Source organism: Castor canadensis, chromosome 9, assembly GCF_047511655.1.
Source record: "Castor canadensis chromosome 9, mCasCan1.hap1v2, whole genome shotgun sequence".
In the NCBI taxonomy this organism is placed as follows: Eukaryota; Metazoa; Chordata; class Mammalia; order Rodentia; family Castoridae; genus Castor; species Castor canadensis.
Window position 1 is genome coordinate 13576855 of NC_133394.1, and position 19683 is coordinate 13596537.

Here is a 19683-nt window from a genome sequence, read left to right on the forward strand (position 1 = left end):
TCAGCTTGTGCCTAATCTCTTTGTGTGGGATTTTTTCATTCCAACATGTACCTCCCAGGATAAGCACAACAACAATCTCTAAATCAAGTTCATCTTCTGAGAATAGTATGTAATAAACATAGCCTTCCTTAAGGAGATATGTGGGTCAGGGCAAAACACATTGTGTATTTCCCATTTTGCAAATCCAAAATGTTTATACAGATAATATCTAGTGAAAACAAGCAGTGAGGGCCACCTTGCTAGGGAAAAGAAGAGGAGAGCCGTGTAGCTCAGGGACAATGAGAGGAGTGAGGGAATTCTTATAACTGCTTAGGCATTGTATGGATTTTCCTTTTCTTAACACTGACTAGTAGGCACCACTACCTTTACACATTATCACTACCTCACAGAATAACTTCAGGTGCCTATTTTCTCAGAGTTTCAAAATATGAGCCCAGCAAATGGTCTTGTCCTTGTTACTTCAACATCAAAAACTATTTTCATGGCATATTTGGCACCTGAAGGACACCTTAGAGTTCTATTCCTATTCCATTCTAAGTCTTTGGGTGACCAAGTCCATGGTAGTCTGACAGATGCATATAGACAATGGCATCTTTGAAAAGTACTCAATATCTACAACATTCGTCTATTGTAAATTGCCTTATTATTTTATCTTTTTATAAGCATTTCAAAGTAACTTCAGACTCAAAAAGATGGGAGATACCATTACTATTATGCTATACTAAAGAGGAAAGACAAAGAACAGACGTGAACCTCCATTCCTAGCCAGCAGGTGTTTACAGCAGTCATTCTGCAGTTTTCTGGAAACAGTCTACATGTGGTATGTATTTGAAGCTGTAAGGTGCAAGTGCTAGAGAAAACAGAGAAATGGCTTTTATTCTGTGAAAGGAAAGGAGGTGTTTCTCTGAGACCACCACTACACCTGCTATACTTTACTGAAATTCAATGCCCACATCTCAACTACTCACACCTGGGAGCTGACTAGCAAAAATATGGTTGAATCAGGTGTGCGGGAAGTGTTCAAAATATATCCATCTTGGTTCCTGGATAAATAACTCTTATAAATCTCTATGGCTTTTCTGTATTACTGAATTTGGGTCCAATTATATGGTGGAAGAATCCAGAAACTTATGCTTTAATTGACACACATACACACATACCTAAAAAACTTTAAAAAGATATTTGGCAAGGCATTGTTTTTACATTTGGAAATGCATCCTAACAGTGTTCTTACTGTAGTACTGCCCAAAAATGATTGCTTCCCTGTGCTTTTGCTTGGACAAATTTATTTTCCCTATATGCTTTTTTTGGCTAGCAGCTCTGGCGTGACCTGCCTGACAATAAGCCAGAAGATGTGAATTTGGGAAAAATGCATGGCTCTCAAGTCTTGGCACGGTGGTAGGCAAGAGCAGAGCAAATGCCATCCATCCAAGCAGAAACCTGTGTATCGGCTTCATCAGCTCACCCAAAGACATCTCTAACATCACATGAAACAGCATACCCCTCAGAGACAGAAACCCATTCAAAACAAATAAAAAAACAATGAGATTTTCAAGGTTAAAACAATAAAACAATTGCCAGAGCCTTGGTTGGCCTAGTTAGCTAACTGAAGGATCATAGGCTGCAGGTTTTGCTGTTCTCATAACCACTGTCCCAAAGAGAACAGTCCCCTTTGATTACTTCCCTTTTCTCTATGAAGGAAGAAGGGAGGCTATCAGCTCAGAGTGAGCACAGAAGTAGCAGAGTTGAGAGAGATTACCTTAAGTAATGGATTATGAAAGTATTTTAACAGCAAATTCTTTAAAGAATATATGTGCAATCTGCTATTGCCAGATGATAAGGGTATCAGTATTTGAAATTGATATTTTATTTTTATATATACAAATATATATATAATAGCTCATATATATAAATAAATATTCATACATTATATATATGAAAAAAATATATATATATATATATATGTGGTGGCCCTTGAGTTTGAACTTGGCCTCATGCTTGCTAAGCAGGTGCTCTATTATTTGAGCCACACTCCCCAGTCCTTTAGTTATTTTTCAGATAGGGTCTTGTACTTCTTTTTCCTTTTTCCTTTTTGGCCTGGGGCCAGCTGGAGACTGCCATCCTATATGTGCCTTCTTCGTAACTGAGAGTACAGGATCAGGCATGGTCCACAGCTGACTTGTTTGTTGAGGTTGGGCCTCTCTAACTTTTTGCCTGGGCTGGCCTCAAACCATGATCCAATTTCCACCTCCCAGCTACCTGGGGTTACAGGCATGCACCACCACACGTCACTTTGAAATTCATATTTTAATCTCATACGTTAGCATTTAATCATAAGCAATGCACGAAAGACTTAAATACTACATACTGGATGATAATGAGATATGTTAGCTTACACCCAGAAGAGAGATCCAGAGATTTCCAGTTCAATTGATAAAATCACATATGACCAATCACACACACATCCACATAACCCTCACTCTAACAAAAACTCATCATTCTCAGAATCTGAGTAACTTCATTCAATACATGAATGGATCAACAGCTGGCCTGTGGTTGAGACCATCATTACACCAATAAGAAAAAAATTGCAAATCTTTTCTGGACCATAGATGTCTGAGAATTGCTAAAAACTAAAAGTTCTTCCAGGAAAAACATAAATATACACCAGATTTTACACACAATTTCAGAGAGTGTGCTGGCTTCCATAAAATCTGTGTAACAGTTAGCTATTACTGTGTAACACACTACTCCAAGCGTTGGAGCTGAAGATAATACTATTGATCTCAAAATTCTTTGAGTCAACAATTTAGGCTAGACCTAGCTTAGAAGTTCTCTTGGTCATATCTAAATTCTTCCATCCCTCTGAGGTGAGCCATAGGTCAAGTACACAGGTCTGCTTCAGGTGAACCGAAGTTCATATATATTGGTTCCTAACTAGGACAGCTTGTGTCAGTTCCAAGTGGCCCATAATCTTCCAACAGGTTCCTTAGACTTATTCTCATGATGTAAATAGGTATCAGAGAGGAGCAAATGGAAACTTATGAGGCCTAATGTCAGAATTGATGCTGCTTGCCTCATTCTTTTGACAAAAGCAAGCCATAAGGCCATTCCACAATCAGGGGACTGTGAAATAGTCTCTACCTATTATATAAAAGTGTTATAAAATCACATTACAAAGGACATTATTATAGGGAGAAATGAGAGAATGAGGGTCAATTCCCAATCAAGTTACTATATCCCTCATAAGCCAAGGTACTATTACTATTTTTAAAATACCTGAGGTAATTAATTACCAAGAGAAAATATTTGTTTTGGCTCATGGTTCTGGAAGTTTCAGTCCAAGATTGAGTGACCCCATTGCTCTGGACCTCTGAAGAGGTGGCCCACCACGGGAGGAGTACATGGCAGTGCAAATTACTCACCTCATGACCAGAAAACAAAGAGAGGAAGAAGAAAGGACTAGTGTTCCACAGTTCCCTACAAGAGCATGCCCCAAGGGCCTCACGACACCTTACTGGACCCCTATGTCCTAAAGTTCCACTACTTCCCAGTGCTACCACGGTTGGGGCCAAGTCTTTAATCCATGGGCCTGTGAGGGACATACATTCAAACCACAGCCATTAAAGTTTTTCTATAATGAAATGAATAGAGATTTTATTTTTAAACTATCCAGATTTATTTATTATGCTATGTAAGCACAAAATTAATAACGAGTTGCATGCAAGAAAGTATTCTCCTGCTGTCAAGTGCATAGCCAGTGGAATACCTTCTTCCTAGTGGCAAGGAAGAAATTTTCGATACTTTTGCTTTCTGAATCATAAATATATAGAAAATCATTACGTCCCACATTGCTTACTGTTACTGAAACATGAATTTAATATATTTATATATTTGGTGGGATCGACACTAGCAATATTCATGGGCTAGATGAAGACAGCGTACATTCAATGTACTCTAAATGTCTGTGTCAGTTTTCACACTCAACTATGTGGTATGAGATTTCAATTTTTTCCATGTGTTTCATTCCTTGCTGATCCTATATTAAATAATATTAACAATTCCCACTAAATCAGAATGCTAGAAAGCAGAATTTCCATAAAGTCTAGGAAAACTTTAGAAAAACAGAAAGTCCAAACAGAAAATATTGAACATAGGATGAATTCTGATAAATGGTGATCAGTCTGGTGATTGCAGCAGCAACATCAAAAATAACCTGCCAATAAGTTTCAGAAGCAAAAATGCACAATTGATTGTAGGAAATTCAGTAGAATTCAGAGTTGACTGAGCTTAGACAAAATATAAGTTTTTTATTTATGTGTATTCAGTTCACATCAAATCTGATTTTCCCATTAACAAAGGATATATATGTCTAGCTAGCATAGATTTTTTTTTGGATATTCCAATGCTATAATTCCTCTCACATGTGTGTCTTTTCTTCTAAATTACAAGAGAATTGTCACAATGGCTGAATTTATACGGAATCTTCCATCTAATCACAATACCCTTTCTATAATTCTGTATAACTTTCCTATTGCTACTGTAACAGATTGCTACAAATTGATTGATTTAACACAAATTTTCTCTCGAATGTAAGAGATTGGAAATTTGTCTCCAGGCTAAAGTCAAGGTGTCAACAGATTGCATTCTTTGGACGCTTTAAAGAAGAATCCATTTTCTTGTACTTTCTAGCTTCCATGGGCTGCTTATATTCTGTGACTCATGGCCACCTGCCATCTATAACTCCCACAATGGCTGGACAAACCTTTCTTATATCACACCATTCTGACACTGATTCTTCTCTTCTGCCTTCCATTTCCATGTTTAAAGATCTTGTGATGAGCCAGGAGTGTGACTCAAGTGGTAGAATGACTGCCTAGCAAGCATGAGGTACTGTGATCAAACCCTAGTACCGAAAAAAGAAAAGACCTGTGATTACATTGGGCCCAGCCTAGTGTAGGTAATTAGAGCTCTGCCCTCATGAATGGAATACTAAACTCATGCAATTAATGGATCAATGGGTTACTGGGTCATGTCCAGAATGGAGAATCTAAAAGTCAGTCGGGCTAGGACTCACACCCATTCCCTGCCTCTCACCATGTGATTTCCTGCACTGCCAGTAAAAATGCCATCACCAGATGTGGCCCCTCCTACTTAGACCAGAACTATGAGCTAAACCATATCTCTTTTCTTTATAACTTACCCAATCTGTGTCATTGTGTTATTAGTGACTGAAACCAAAATAAATAATTCAGTTGCAGAGTAAAGTAGTATTGACAGATAAACCTTAAGCACAAAAGAAAACAACTGGAGAACTAAGGAGCAAGGCTAGATTTGACCAGGAGCTGGATGTGGTAGCAATATATTGTCCTAGGCAATGGCTCTTAATCACGGATGAGTCTGACCCACAGGGACATTTGGCAACATCTGGGGACATTTTTGATCATCAACTGGGGAAGAGTGCTATAGGCATCAAGTGGACAGAAGCCAGAGTTACTGCTAAACATCCTACACACTTAGAAAAGCTCCCCACAACAAAGAATTAGCTGCTTCAAATTTTCAATAGCGCTGAGGTTGAAAACCAAAAAAATCAAAAATCCTGACACAGGAATTACTCTGAGATATGCTAATAGGCGTTTAAAGCATCCCCTCAGCCATACTTTGTATGGCTCCATAACTCTTCATTAGAATGTCCTGTTTGGAGTATGATCCTTTGGAATGGATAGGCAGTGAATAATTGGAAATAGAGTCTATTATGATTATCCACGCCTTGATATTCTGCTTATGTAAGTAACATTTTGTTATTAATCTGTCTCCCACCTATTTAGAAGATCTGGAAATAATTCATGCCTTTTTTGAAGCTGAGTTCTGTGTTTTGGGTTAGTGTCAAGAAAATCTAATATTCCTGGGGAAAATGTGCTTCACGAATACACTGTCTGATAAACAGATTATAAAAGAAAACTAAATAAATATTAAGTTGAATGTTCTGGAGAATTAAGTCAGTTCTCAATTGTGTGCGAAAAGAAAAATCTCTAAAAGTTCAAAGATGTAGGAAAAGATCAAATATACTAAAAATATAGATACCACAGAAACTCTGAATGAATGGGCCAAAACTTTTATATTGCTAACATCAAACTATCCCCAAAGGCTTACTATGCTTAATAATATGCATTTTGTAGTTCAAAATGTGGCAAAAAAAGAGAATGAAGGATGGTAATGCAAAATAAACCTTCTTTAAGTCACTTGAGAGTAGACAACAGTTTAGAGAAGGAATAAAGTACTGAACAGCTACTTCGAAGTGATCATTTTGAAGAGTGGGAAATGACAAGCAAGTTTTTGTGGTGAAGAGTTTATTTTCGTGAGGCTGTATTGAATGAAATGACACAGTGGAAACATTTTGTGTGGTCCTGTTCATATTTCCATTGGATAGGCACTGCACTCATTCTCCAATACACTTTGCAGCCAAATATGACAAAATGTGGCTTTAAACATATATATACATATATGTACACATATATGCGTATACATATATAATATTGTTTTTATTTAAATTTTGAAACAAGTATTACATTCAGAATAAAAACCACACACTAGTTAAGTATTTAAAAAACACACCCTGACTATGAATGAGTATAGCTTCAGTCTGAACATTTTCTAAATGTTCTTTGATGAGAAGGTTCAACTTAAAATGTTTTAACACATTAACCAACTCCATTTCACAAATGCACTAAATTCAACTTTGATAGTATTTAGTCTGAGAACTTGCAGGGAATAACTTGTATTTTCGTAATGTTATATGATCTGGAAATGGAGAAAATTGTGGGAAATCTTAAAAAAATCTTCTCAGCTCATAGCAAGTCATTTCTACTTCTTCATCAACAAAATCTTTTCTGCAGAAATGCCAATACAAAATTAAGGATCTTCTTATAACTTCCTTCTCTAGACAGTGGAGAGAAGCAAGATCCAACTGTGTCAACTCTTGAGAGATTAAGAATTAGCCATGTTCTCACTAATTTTCTCAGTTCTGTAAAATTCCCTGCCATCATCTCATCAAATATGGTAATCACCATTCCGTTCTAACTTTCCCATCTCCTCTTCTGGAACTTCTCATGATGCAAATATTAGACCCCTTCTTTTACTCACTGTTTTAAAACTTTTCTTTTTTACTTTTTTCTTCTGTACTACATTCTTGTTATCTCTTCCAACCTACCTTTCTGTTCACACATTCTTTCTTTGGCTGTACTTAGCATTAGTTAGGAGTCCCCTGAGAAACAGAGCCAATGGAAAATAGATAGACTATAGATAGATAGATGATAGATAGATAGATAGATAGATAGATAGATAGATAGATAGATAGATAAAAATTACAGGAATTGGGTTGAACAATTCTGGACACCGAGCAGCCCCATAGTCTACCATCTGCAAATTGGAGAACCAGAAAAAAATAGTGGTGAAGTTTAGTCCAAGTCCAAAAGTCTGAGAACCAGGATGGGGGCTTATGATATAAATACCAATCTAAGTCCAAACACCCAAAGCCAGTAGTGCCAATGTCCAGGGGCAGGAGATGATGAACAGCTCAGCTCAAATGGAGAGATCAAATTTACCTTTCCCTTGCCTTTTTGTTCTATCCAAGCCTTCAATGGATTGGATGATACCCATCCGCATTACTGAGGGTGATCATTAGTCAGGCTATGGATTCAAATGCTAACTTCTTATAGAAACACCCTCAAAGGATCACCTAGAAATAATGTTGTTATAGTTTGAATATGAAATGCCCCCACAGGTTCATGTGTTAAACACTTGGTCCCCAGCTGGTGGTGCGATTTTGGGAGGTGGTGGAAATTTTAGGAGCAGGGGCCTAGCTGGAGGAAATAGATCACTGAGAGTGGGTTTTGAGGGCTGTACCTGATCCGTGGTCCTCTCCTTGCTCTTTGTTTACCATCTACCATGAGGGAAAAAATTCTCTCTGCCACATGTTCCTGCCACCATGATGCTCTACCCAAGAGTGTGGAGCCAAGGTGCCCTGGGGACTGAGCCTTCTGAAACTGTCAGTCAGAATAAACCTTTTCCCCTTTAAGTTGCTCTCTAAGGTACTTTGGTCACAGCCATGCAAAAGTTTACAAATGTCTAATCAGTTATCTGGGCATCCATTGGCTCAATCTAATTTAGGCATAACTTTATCATTACAGCTATCAACTGAATTTTATATTTCCAGTAACTACATGTTTATTTCTAGAAGTTCTTTGCAGTTATTTTCAAGTCTTTTCTTTATTTATAGTACCATGCTTTTATTTTTGTTCCTTCTTTTCTGTACTTATTTAATTTCTTTTAAAGTATTCATTGATGATGTTTGTTTACCCTTAACGACAAACGGCAGTGGAATGGACTGAGTTGTCTTGGGACACTGCCCCTTACTTCTAACACCTGTTTAAATAAAACTGTTCAATCAAGTAGCTGAGTTATTAAATCAAGAATGAGAAATCTGCAAGTATTAGAAATGAAGACAGAACTCACAGAGCAGGGTTATGGGTTTAATTCTGACATCTCCTGCCCCAATTTCATACAATGAATGGCTAACCCCCCCCAGTATTTCACAATGTGACCTGACTTGGAAGCAGGTTTGTTGTATATTCAATTAGTTACTTAGGATTAGGTCAGACTGGAGTAGGTTGGGACCCTATGTAAATATTTAAATCCAACAACCTCCAAACAATTCTAGTTGTTATTTTTTTGCTTTGTTTTTTGTTTTTGTTTTGCAACGCTAGGGCCTTGTGCATGCTAAGCAAGTGCTGAGCAGAATTTCTTTAAGGAGTCTATTTATGGACGTCTTCTAGCAACTGAAGAAATTCATTAAAAAAGAAAAGACTATATCTGAATTTCTACTGAGATACAGCAATTAGGCTGAGAGTAGACTTCTTGAAAGTAATAATAGATGACAAAAGATGGGAAAATTATATCTTTGAAATGCTGAGAGAAAAATGTAACTTTTGGCTTAGAATTGTATACCAAGCAAAACTATCATTCAAAGATGAAAGTAAAATAAAGATCCTTTCAGATTAACAAAGCTTGGGGGAGTTTAACAGTGACAGACTCTAATACAGAATGTACTTCAGGACTTAAGAAAATTATCTCTGAAGAAGAGATTAAAATGGAGAAGGAAAAATGAGCAAAAAGTAAAATTAATTTTAAAAAGTGTCTAATTCAGTTTACAAGTATTTTATTGAAGATTCTTACATCTATGTCTAGGAAATTGGTCTTCTTTTTTATTGTGTTGTTATTTAATTTTGGTGTTGGGGTAACACTGGCTTCATAGAATGAGCTTCCTAGCATTAATTCCCATTCTAACTTATGAAAAGGTTTGAGGGGCATTGATGTTTCTTATTTAAAGTTCTGGTAGGATTCCTTGTGAATCCATCCAGTCATGGGCTTTTCTTTGTTGGGAGATTTTTTTTATTACTGCTTTAATTTTGTTGCTCATTATAGACCTGCATTAGTTGTTTATATCCTCTTTGCTCAACTTCAGTATATCATAAGTGTCTAAAAACTTACCTATTTCTTCTAGGTTTTCAATTTATTGGAATATTGGTGTTCAAAAATATTTCCTAACAATCATCTGGATTTTACTGTTATCTATTGCAATATCCCTAATTTCATCTAAGTTCATTAATTTGGGTCTTCTCTCTTTCTTTTGGCAGATTGGCTAAGGGTTTGTCATACACCAAGATCAAGTTGCCTTCCAGGGATGCAAGGTTGGCTCAACACATACAAATCAATAAATGCAATGTAGCATGTAAAGAGAATCAAAGACAAAAATTATATCATCATCTCCACACATGCCAGAAAAGCCAAAGAAAAAATTCAACATCCTTTCATGATAAGCACCGAAGAAACTTGGAACAGAAGGGTCATGCATCAACATAATAAAAGCTGTATGTAACAAACCTATAACCAACATTATACTGAATGAGGAAGAACTGAAAGTATTTCCTTTAATATTAGGAATGTGACAAGGGTGTCCATTCTTTCCACTCTCTTTCAATAAAGTGCTTGAATTCTTAGCAAGAGCAATAAGACAAGAGAAAGAAATAAAAGGGTTCCAATAGTAAAGAAGTCAAGTTACTGCTATTTGCACATGATATGATCCTATATTTAAAAGACCCTAAAGAATCCACCAGAAAACTTAGAGCTCATTAATTCATTCAACAAAGTAAAGGGATCCAAAATCAGTAACTTTTCTTTTTTTATTAGCATCTATTAATTATACAAAGAGTTTTCATTGTGATATTTCCACACATGCATATAATGTACTTTGATCAAGTTCACCCCCCAATTACTCTTACTTACTCCCCATTTCTTTCCCCTTAATCAATAGCTTTTCTATATACTAATAATGAACATGCTGAGAAAGAAATCAGGGAAATAATCCCTTTGACAATAACCTCAAAAAAAAAAAAAAAAACACCTAGAAATAAATCTAACCAAATTGGTGAAAGATTTCTACAACACTGAAGAAAAAAACTGAAGAAGACACTAGAAGGTGGAAAGACCTGCCATGTTCAGAGATGAGCAGAACTAATAAGAAAATGGCTTGCTATTGAAAGCAATCTACAGATTCAATGCAATACTCATCAAATTTTCAATAACATTCTTCACAGAAATAGAAAAAAATCCTAAAATCTCTGTGGAAGCATTGAAGACCCTGAATAGCCAAAGCAATCCTGAGCAAAAACATCAATGCTGGAGACTCATGATACCTGAAAAATTATAGAACCACAGTAATAAACCAGCATGGCACCAGCAGAAGGACCGACATGAAAACCAATGGAGCAGAATACAGGAATCAGAAATAAACACACACAGCTACAGCTATCTGATTCTTAACAAGGATGCCAAAAATATACACTGAAACAAAGATAGCCTCTTCAACAAATGGTGTTAGGAAAACTGGATATCCACACAGAGAAGACTGAGATCACATCCCTATCTGTTGCAATTCAACATTGATCAAAGTCCTTAATGTAATATGAAATTTTGAAACTACTAGAGGAATATATAAGGCAGACACCTGAAGGTGTAGGTATAGGCAACAATTTTCTGACTATGAGTCCAAAACAGCTAAAGAAATAAGAGTAAGAATCAACAAATAGAGTTGCACCAAGTTACAAAGCTTCTGCACAGCAAAGGAAGCAAATCTTCTCCACCTAGTCATCTGACAAAGGACTAACATCCAGAGTATATGATGAATTAAAAAAATGAACCACCAAAACAACAAATAATCTAAACAATAAATAGGCAAATGAATTGACAGAGAGTTCCCAAAAGAAGTACAAATTGTCAATAAATGCATGAAAAAATGTTCAATATCTTTAGACACAAAACAACTGCAACTCAAAACTACACTGAGATTCCATTTCATCCCAGTCAAAATGAGTACCATCAAGGAAACAAAAACCAGCCACCTCCGTGGCTCAAGCCTGTAATCCTAACTACTAGGGAGGCAGCAATTGGGAAGATCACAGTGAAAGGTCACCCTGAGCAAAAAGTTCACAATGCCCCATCTCAATCAACGGCTGGGCACAGTGGTGCACAGGGAAGCATACACAGGAGGAGCCAGGCTGGCCCAGGCACAAGTGAAACCCTATCTCCAAACTAACCAAAACAAAAGGGGCTGGCAGCATGGATCAAGTGCTACAGCAGTTGCCTAGCAAGTACAAGGCCCTGAGTTCAATCCCCAGTAACGCAAAAACAAACTATTGGTTTTGTACACTATTGGTGTACAAAATTGTACACTATTGGTGGTACACTATTGGTGGTAATGTAAATTAGTTCTTGTACACTATTGGTGGTAATGTAAATTAGTTCTTTCACTGTGGAGATGGAGGTTCTTCAAAAAACCTAAAACCAGAGCTGCCATATGGTCCTGCTACACTACTCCAGGGCACCTACCCAAAGGAGCCAAAGTCAGTATACAAAAGAGATACCTGCACACCCATGCTCATTGCAGCACTATTCACAATAGCCAAGTCATGACTGCCCACCAATGGATAAAGAAAATGTGGTATATATCAACAATGGAATAGTATTCAGCCACAAAGAAGAGTGAAATTATGTCATTTGCTGGAAAATGGATAGAAGGTGACGTCATCATGTTAAGTAAAATAACCTAGACTCAGAAAGGCAAATATATTTTTTCTCTCTTATGGAAAAATCTTAATTAAAAAAAAAGACATGAATCCAGAAAGGGCACTATGTGGGGAGGGAGCCTGCAGTGGGAGAAGGGAGGGGAGAAAGGAGGGTGATGGAATTACATAGTATACAAGTACGACAATGTCAAAATGAACCCCAGTATTCTGCACAATTAATAATTTTATTATTAATTACATTCTTTATACTCTTTGCCTAGTAAGACTCCCTTGGTCTTTCTCAGACACAGATTCTGTGGGCTTGCTTTTTTCTCTATTAATAAGCCACACTTCCATTTCTTTATATGCCTTGTTATTTCTTTATTGCTGTTATTGAAAACCAAATATTTGAATCTAATAAATGGTAAGTCAAAAGAATCAGATTCTCTCTTTTCCCCCAGTTCTACTGTTTTTGTGCAGTTCTGTCTTTTTTATTGTTTTCAGTATATGTGGCAAGAATTAGCCTGAAGAGTAAACTCAAGGTCTTCTCAGGCCTTTTCTAAACCTGTCTTTACCTAATCGTACACAGTCACTTTCAGTGTCCCCTGTTTATGCAGATGCAGTCCTCCTAAAGTCCCAGCCTCGAACGGCCAGCTTACAAAAGGAGAAAATGAGAAAAAATAAGAGAGGCAGAGTCAAGAGTAGTGGTGTACACCTGCAGTTCCAGCATTTGGGAGATAGGAGGGTGGTGAGTTCAAGGCCAACCTGGAATACACAGTGAAACCCTGTCTCAAAATAACAACAAAAAAATGAGAGGTAAAGAAAGGAGATGTCAGTGTTTTAAATCACAGGATATCACTCCAGTTGAGAGGGAAGGGCTTTCAATAACAGGGGAGGTGTAGCATGACGTCCACATCTGTGTTTACATCTCTGTGATCAGAAAGCAACAATTAACCATCAGGTCTCAGATCCCTGCTATTTGGGGGACAAGGTCTTTATTGTCCATCCTGGCTCCCACAGGCAGCATGCAGTCTGCTGCAGACCACGTGCCCAGGTGTCCATCATGGGCCTGGAGTGGATCATAGTTGTGAATAGGCTACGAGCTGATATTTACTGCAATTAACTGCAATTTACCATCCAAGTATTCCCCTGGAGGTTTCAAGCTTTCTAGAGACTCCAAAATTGTCACACCACCCAGATCCTGCCAGTGAGATTACTGTCTACGTGAGGAGATGGATTTCGGGTGCTTCCTACTTAACCAGTCTACAAACACAAACATTTCAAAGGAAAATGGAGTGTAAAGATATCAACATCTCTGTGCACCGAGGTGTTTTCTTTCTTTTAAAATAAAGGGGAAAGAAAAAGGATTAACATAACCACCTGTTTCTACTTGGAAGAAATTGTATAGTAAAAGTACACTTGTTTGCTTTGTGACATCACCAGAAAATAATGATTGTCTTACATCACTGCTGTGTCACACAAATATTATTCCAAATGAGGCCACATTTTGTGATTTGAGACATGGAGTAAAGAGAGAGAATGAGACCCTTAAGTAAGAGAAAGTTAGGTGTGTGTGAAGTCTGGACTCTGGCAGAATAGAAGTTCATGTTACACCATGGGGGACGTTTTCCCAGTGAGGAAAAAGACAGGGTCTCTTCCTCAGGAAGGTCTACATGTACAGGTTGACCAAAAATAGAAAACACAACAAATAAATTAAATTATACACTTTGTTCAAAGGTGGTAAGTGGAATTAAGAAACTATAAAGCAGGGAATGGGAATATGGGGCAATAGGGTGGGGAAGGCATTGCTATTTCTTATAGTGTTTAGGGGAAACCTGGCCTTACTGTAGGAAGCAATGTTCTATTTGCTTCATAGTTAATTTGTTCAGTAGCCAAACCTTCTGTCAGTCAATTAATATGCAGTATTAAACTTAGCCCAACTTTCTCCACCTGAATGTTCTTTTGATCTTTTTGTCCCCCTTATTACATTAAAATGTGCCTCAATCCTGTATCTGTTGCTCAGCAGATCAGGCACTTCAATGTACAAAAGCCTGAATAAATACCCCGCTCACCCCCCCCCTTAAAGCTGAATGCAACTATTAGGAGAGTGATTCTTTAAAGGACTTGTTAAAATGCCAAAATAGTGCCACAGAAAACACGTCAAATAAAGATTTAAGTTTTCTTTATGAAAAAAAGTGTTTAACGAGGGTTTATGGGGTTTTATAAAAACACCTTAACACCTTGCAGACCTAAGGGAGAAAAGGCTCCATTTAAGTGCCATGCACCAATACAGACCACCCAATGCTGATGACTGGAAGTCTCAAACAGACCCATCCTTGGGAGCCTATATGGAGGCCCTTAATTTTATGGTCATTTTAATTGTATTTGGGTTATTACCTCATGCCCCAGCAAACACCTACAGTATTTAATAGAAATGAGTGCAGAGCACTGTTCTAGTTAAAGTATGTATTAACCAAAATCATAAATTAAGTATGTTTTGCCATAAATTAACTGGGTGTTTAGTGCTTTGCCTTTAACTTATATTTATTTTCTTCTAACACCGTATGCTCCACTATGTACCAAATCAATGTTAATTGACTTAGACAGACTCTGCCATCTCCAGCTCATATAGCCACAAACACACCTGCCCTGTATATTATAAGTGATAAGTACAGCTAACCAACTCTGCAGATACTCAAAAGAATGACTACAAAAGAGCACTGGAGTTGACAAGTAGACAAATCTTAGGAAAACAACACTGGAGGTGTGGCTTCAGTGATAGAGCACCTATCTAGTAAGCGCAAGGCACTGAGTTCAAATCCTGGTACTACTAAAAGAGACAGACGGGGGAGGGCGGGGAAGAGAAACAAAGAAAGAGAGGAAGGAAGGAAGAAAAGAAGGGAGGGAGGGAAGAAGGAAGGAAGGAAGGGAGAGAGGGAGGAAGGAAGGAAGGGAAGAAGGAAGGAAGGAAGGGAGTTCAAACTCCAGTACTACCAAAAGAGACAGAGTGGGGAGGGCAGGGAAGAGAAAAAAGAAAAAGAGGAGGAAGGAAGGAAGGAAGGAAGGGAGTGAGTTCGAACTCCAGTACTACCAAAAGAGACGGGGGGGGGAGGGAGAGAGGGAGGGGAAGAGAGAGAGAGAGAAAGGAAGGAAGGAAAGGAGGGAGGGAGGGAGGGAGACAGAGAAAAGAAGAGAAAGAAAGAAAGAAAGCAGTCCTGTGTCTTGCAGTCATTTAGACTAGCTGTAGTACTGGCACTTGCATCAATGTTGGCTCAGATACAAGAAGTTGGAGTCTTATACAGCAAACAAAAAGAAAATCCTGGAAAAATTGAAATTCATTTTTGTCTAGAGTCTAGACAATGGCTTCTTAAACTTTTATTTTAGTGTTCTGCTAAAAAAAATTAATAGATAAGGACAACATACAGAATTTAGGACTGGTGATCTTTGCTGTCACCATGGTCTGCCTGTATTTTCTGGCATAACTCCCTTAATTACCAGCCTTGTAGCTGCTTCTATTAGCTTGTCATCCCATTACCCACTAAACCCAGCACCTGACCATCGTCTCTCCCAGTCAGGTTACACTGAAATAGTTCGGTTTAACCCTCCAAAACCTTCTCCTTGTCAAAATTGCCGATCCCTTTCCTGTTCTCAATTGACTCCACTTCTTCTGCACCATCTGCTTATGGACTGCTTCTTCCTCCATGAAGCTCTTCCTCCCTGGGCATCCATGCCATCGCAGTCCTGGTCTCCATCCCACCCAGTCGAGCCCCCTCTCATTCTCCTCTACTGGCTTCTTTTTCTCTGGGCATCATTAATGATTGGTTATTGATGACTCTTACCATCCTACAGTCTTCTCTTTCCACTGCACTGATACTGCGTCATTCTATCAATCCATACCTTCCAATTCAACTGAATGCATGATCTCCTCTCCTCCAAGAAAAATCACTTCATCCTCCAGGGCTCAGGAAAGAGTGCCACCACCCACCAGGTGGTCCTAGAAACCTACATATCACCAGTGACTCTTTCTTTCCTTTACCCCCATGGAGGGCTGTCAGATTAAACATATAGGACTCTTTTGAATTTTAATTTTAGATAAATAATTTTTTTAGGATTAGAATTTGTGAAATACGGAAATTTAACTGAGCAAAATATAATTTATCAGGCAATCCTACCTCTGCAATTAGACATCCAGAACTACTTTTTTTGGTGGTATTGGGATTTGAACTCAGGGCTTCAGGCTTGCTAGGCAGGCACTCTACCACTTGAGCCACTCCGCCACCCCCTACCTCTGCAATTAGTAAAACACCAAGGTCCTAAATAGTTCTCAAGTCTCTTCAGGTCCTTTTATTTCCTGTCACCTCTATCCCATATGTACCCACCATTGTCCCTTGCTTAGGTCTCTAAAGCAGCCTCCCAACCTGACTCACAGAACACTTCGTGACCCCTAAAATCCATTCTCTACAAAGCAACCAGAGTAATCTTTTTGAAGCTGTGTTTGACCATATCATTCCTCCTCTTCTTCCCCTCGGCATTCCTTATAATCAGCACCCCAATTCTGGCCCCCGCCTACCTCTCCAGACTACTTTTTTAATGACTCTATTAAGTTTGTTGTGTTTTCACCACAATTAGCTTATTTCTGTTCTTCAAACTCATTAAGAGCCTTCCTGTCTTTCCACTGCCCCAAACTTTAGAAACCACTTAAAGCAGAATTTCTGATGTAATTTATTGAGGTGAAATTCACATAAAATAAAATTAACCATTTTGAAGTGAACAATTAGTGCCATTTACTGTACTTGCCGTGTTGTGCAACCACCACCTTCCTAATGTTCCAAAACATTCCTGTTGCTCCAGAGTGAAACGCTGTCCCTCAGCCCCTGGCATCTATCAAACTCTGTTGCACGGACTGGCTTAGTTTGCACTCTTCCTGTCAGTGGCATCAAACAGCACGCAGCCTTTTGAGCCTGTCTTCTCTCATCGTCCACTGCATGGTGAGGAGGTTCACTCATGCTGTAGCGAGTGTCAGTACTGCCTTCTTTCGTGGCTGAGTAATATTCCACTGTATGTTCTCATAACCTTTTTACCCACTCTTCTGCTAAATGGACACTGGGGCTGTTTCCACCTTTTTTTCTATTGTGAAGGGTGTTCCTGGGAACACACGTGTACACATACCCTTGTCTGAATACCTCTTTTCAGTTTGGGAGAGGTATACGCCTAGAAATAGAACTACAGGGTTATATGGTAATCCTATGTTTAATTTTTTGAGGAACAATTTACACAGTGACAGCCATTTCACACTTCCACCAGCAATATGTGAGGTCCCAACTTCTCTACATCTTCCCCAATATTTATTATGTTTGGCTTTTAATGATCACCATCCTAGTAAGAGGGAGGTGATATCAGATGTGGTTTTGATTTTTTACTTCCCTAATGACTAATGATTTTGAGCAGTTCTCATTGTGTTTTCTGCCTATTTGTATATATTATTTGAAGGGAATATCTATTCAATCCTTTGCTATTTTTTCTTTTCTTTTTTTTTTTTTTTGTAGTGCTGGGTAATCAAACGTAGGGCTTTGCACATGTTAGGCAATCACTCATCACTGAGCTACATCCCCAGTCCTTGTTTTTTTGAGACAGAACTTATTAGGTAGTTTAGGCTGGCTTTGAACTCACCAGTTAGCCCAAGATAGCCTCAAACAAAATTCTCCTGTCTCCATCAACCAAGTGCTGGGGTTACAGAAACGGGTCTGGCTGCTTTGCCCATTTTTGAATTGAGTTATTTGTATGTATGTGTTGAGTTGTAAGAGCTCTTTATATATTTTGGATACTAGACCTTTATCAGATATGTAATTTGCTATCATTTTTTTCCATTCTGGAGGTTCTTTTTTGTGTTTTGGTTTGGTTTTTTTCGGTAGCATTGAGGTTTGACCTCAGGGTTTCATGCTTGCTATGCAAGTGCTCTGCCATTTAAGCCACACACATAAGTTATTTTTCCAATAGGGTATTCATAGCTTTGCCCAGGGTCAACCTAGGTCATGAAGCTCCTACCTATCCCTCCCACAAAGCTGAGACTATAGGTACACATCACCATACCTGGTTTATTTGTTGAGACAGGATCTCACTAACTTTTTACTCAAGATGATCTTGAACCATGTCTGATCTCTATCTCCCAAGTAGCTGGGATTACTGACATGTACCACCATGTCCTATAAATTGTCTTTTTTGCTTTCTTTATAATACCCTTTTATGCACAGGAAAGTCTTTTTAATAAAGACTAATTTTATAAAGTCTAATTTATAAAGTCTAATTCATCTATGGTTTTTGTTTTATTGCTGCATTTTTGGTATTATAGCTAAGAATCAATTGCTAAATCCATGGCCATGAAGATTTATCCCTATGTTTTCTTCTAAGAGTTTTATGGACTTAATTCCTTTTTGTTGTGGTGGTGATGCTAGGGATGAAACAAGGCTTTGTCCATGCTAGTCAAGTGCTCTCTACATGATTTTAGTTCTTATCTTAGATTATTGACCCATTTTGAGTTCATCTTTGTATAAAGTATGAGGCAACAGTCCAACTTGTTTCTTTTGCTTGTGAATATCCCATTGCCCACGCCTATAACAAAAAGTTCCCAATCTCCTCTCATTTTTCTCCTCCCCTGCCTACCCTCTATTTATGTATCCATCCAGACTCTGCCTAAATGTCACTTCCTCATCAAAACCTTCCTTGAATACCTGCTCCATCCCTCCCTGAACAGATAAGGTTGCTCTGTTACATGCTTGTATTGTACTGGCATTTCATATCTGTCCTCCATACAACATTGTAAGCTCCAGAAGGCAGGGCCTATGTCTATCTGGTTTACTTTCACCTTGTAACCCCATTTCCCACAGTGTTTGTCATATGTATTGCTGAATCCATAAGTGTTTGTTGAATCACTTAGTTCTCATAACATATCTCTACCACAGATCTCAATTTGTACTTCAGAAACTCTTATTTAATAAAGGCAAAATCCTCAGGTATGGTGGTACACTCCTGTAATCCCAGATCTTTGGGAAACATAGGTAAAAGGATTTGGGTCTGATGCTGGCCCTGGACAGAAATGAGACCCTATCTGAAAAATAACTAAAAAACAAAAGGGGCTGGGGGCATGGCTCAAGTGGTAGAGCATCTGGGTGAGGCTGTGCTTCAAACCCCAGTACCACTCCCCACACACAGTTTTTCTATTTTGGTTTTTTGATACTATGCTGAGTGTCAAAGACCCTTTGTCTTTATAATACAGTTTAGTGGAAAAGATGAACTAAAATGAAACAATTAATGAGTTCTATACTAATTAATGGAAAATATATGAATACCATATAACTGAAGTACTAAATTACATAACAGCTTAAAGTTACTAAACTGATGGAATTCAAAAACAAACAAGCTTTATGTATTTAAGAAGACTTTATTGCATGTCTATTATTGTAACAGGCTCTGTACTGGAGTCTGCAAATATAGGCATGACTAAGTCAAAAACTCCTTTGAGGCTGGTGCAGGTGGCTTAAGCCTATAATCATTGCTACTTGGG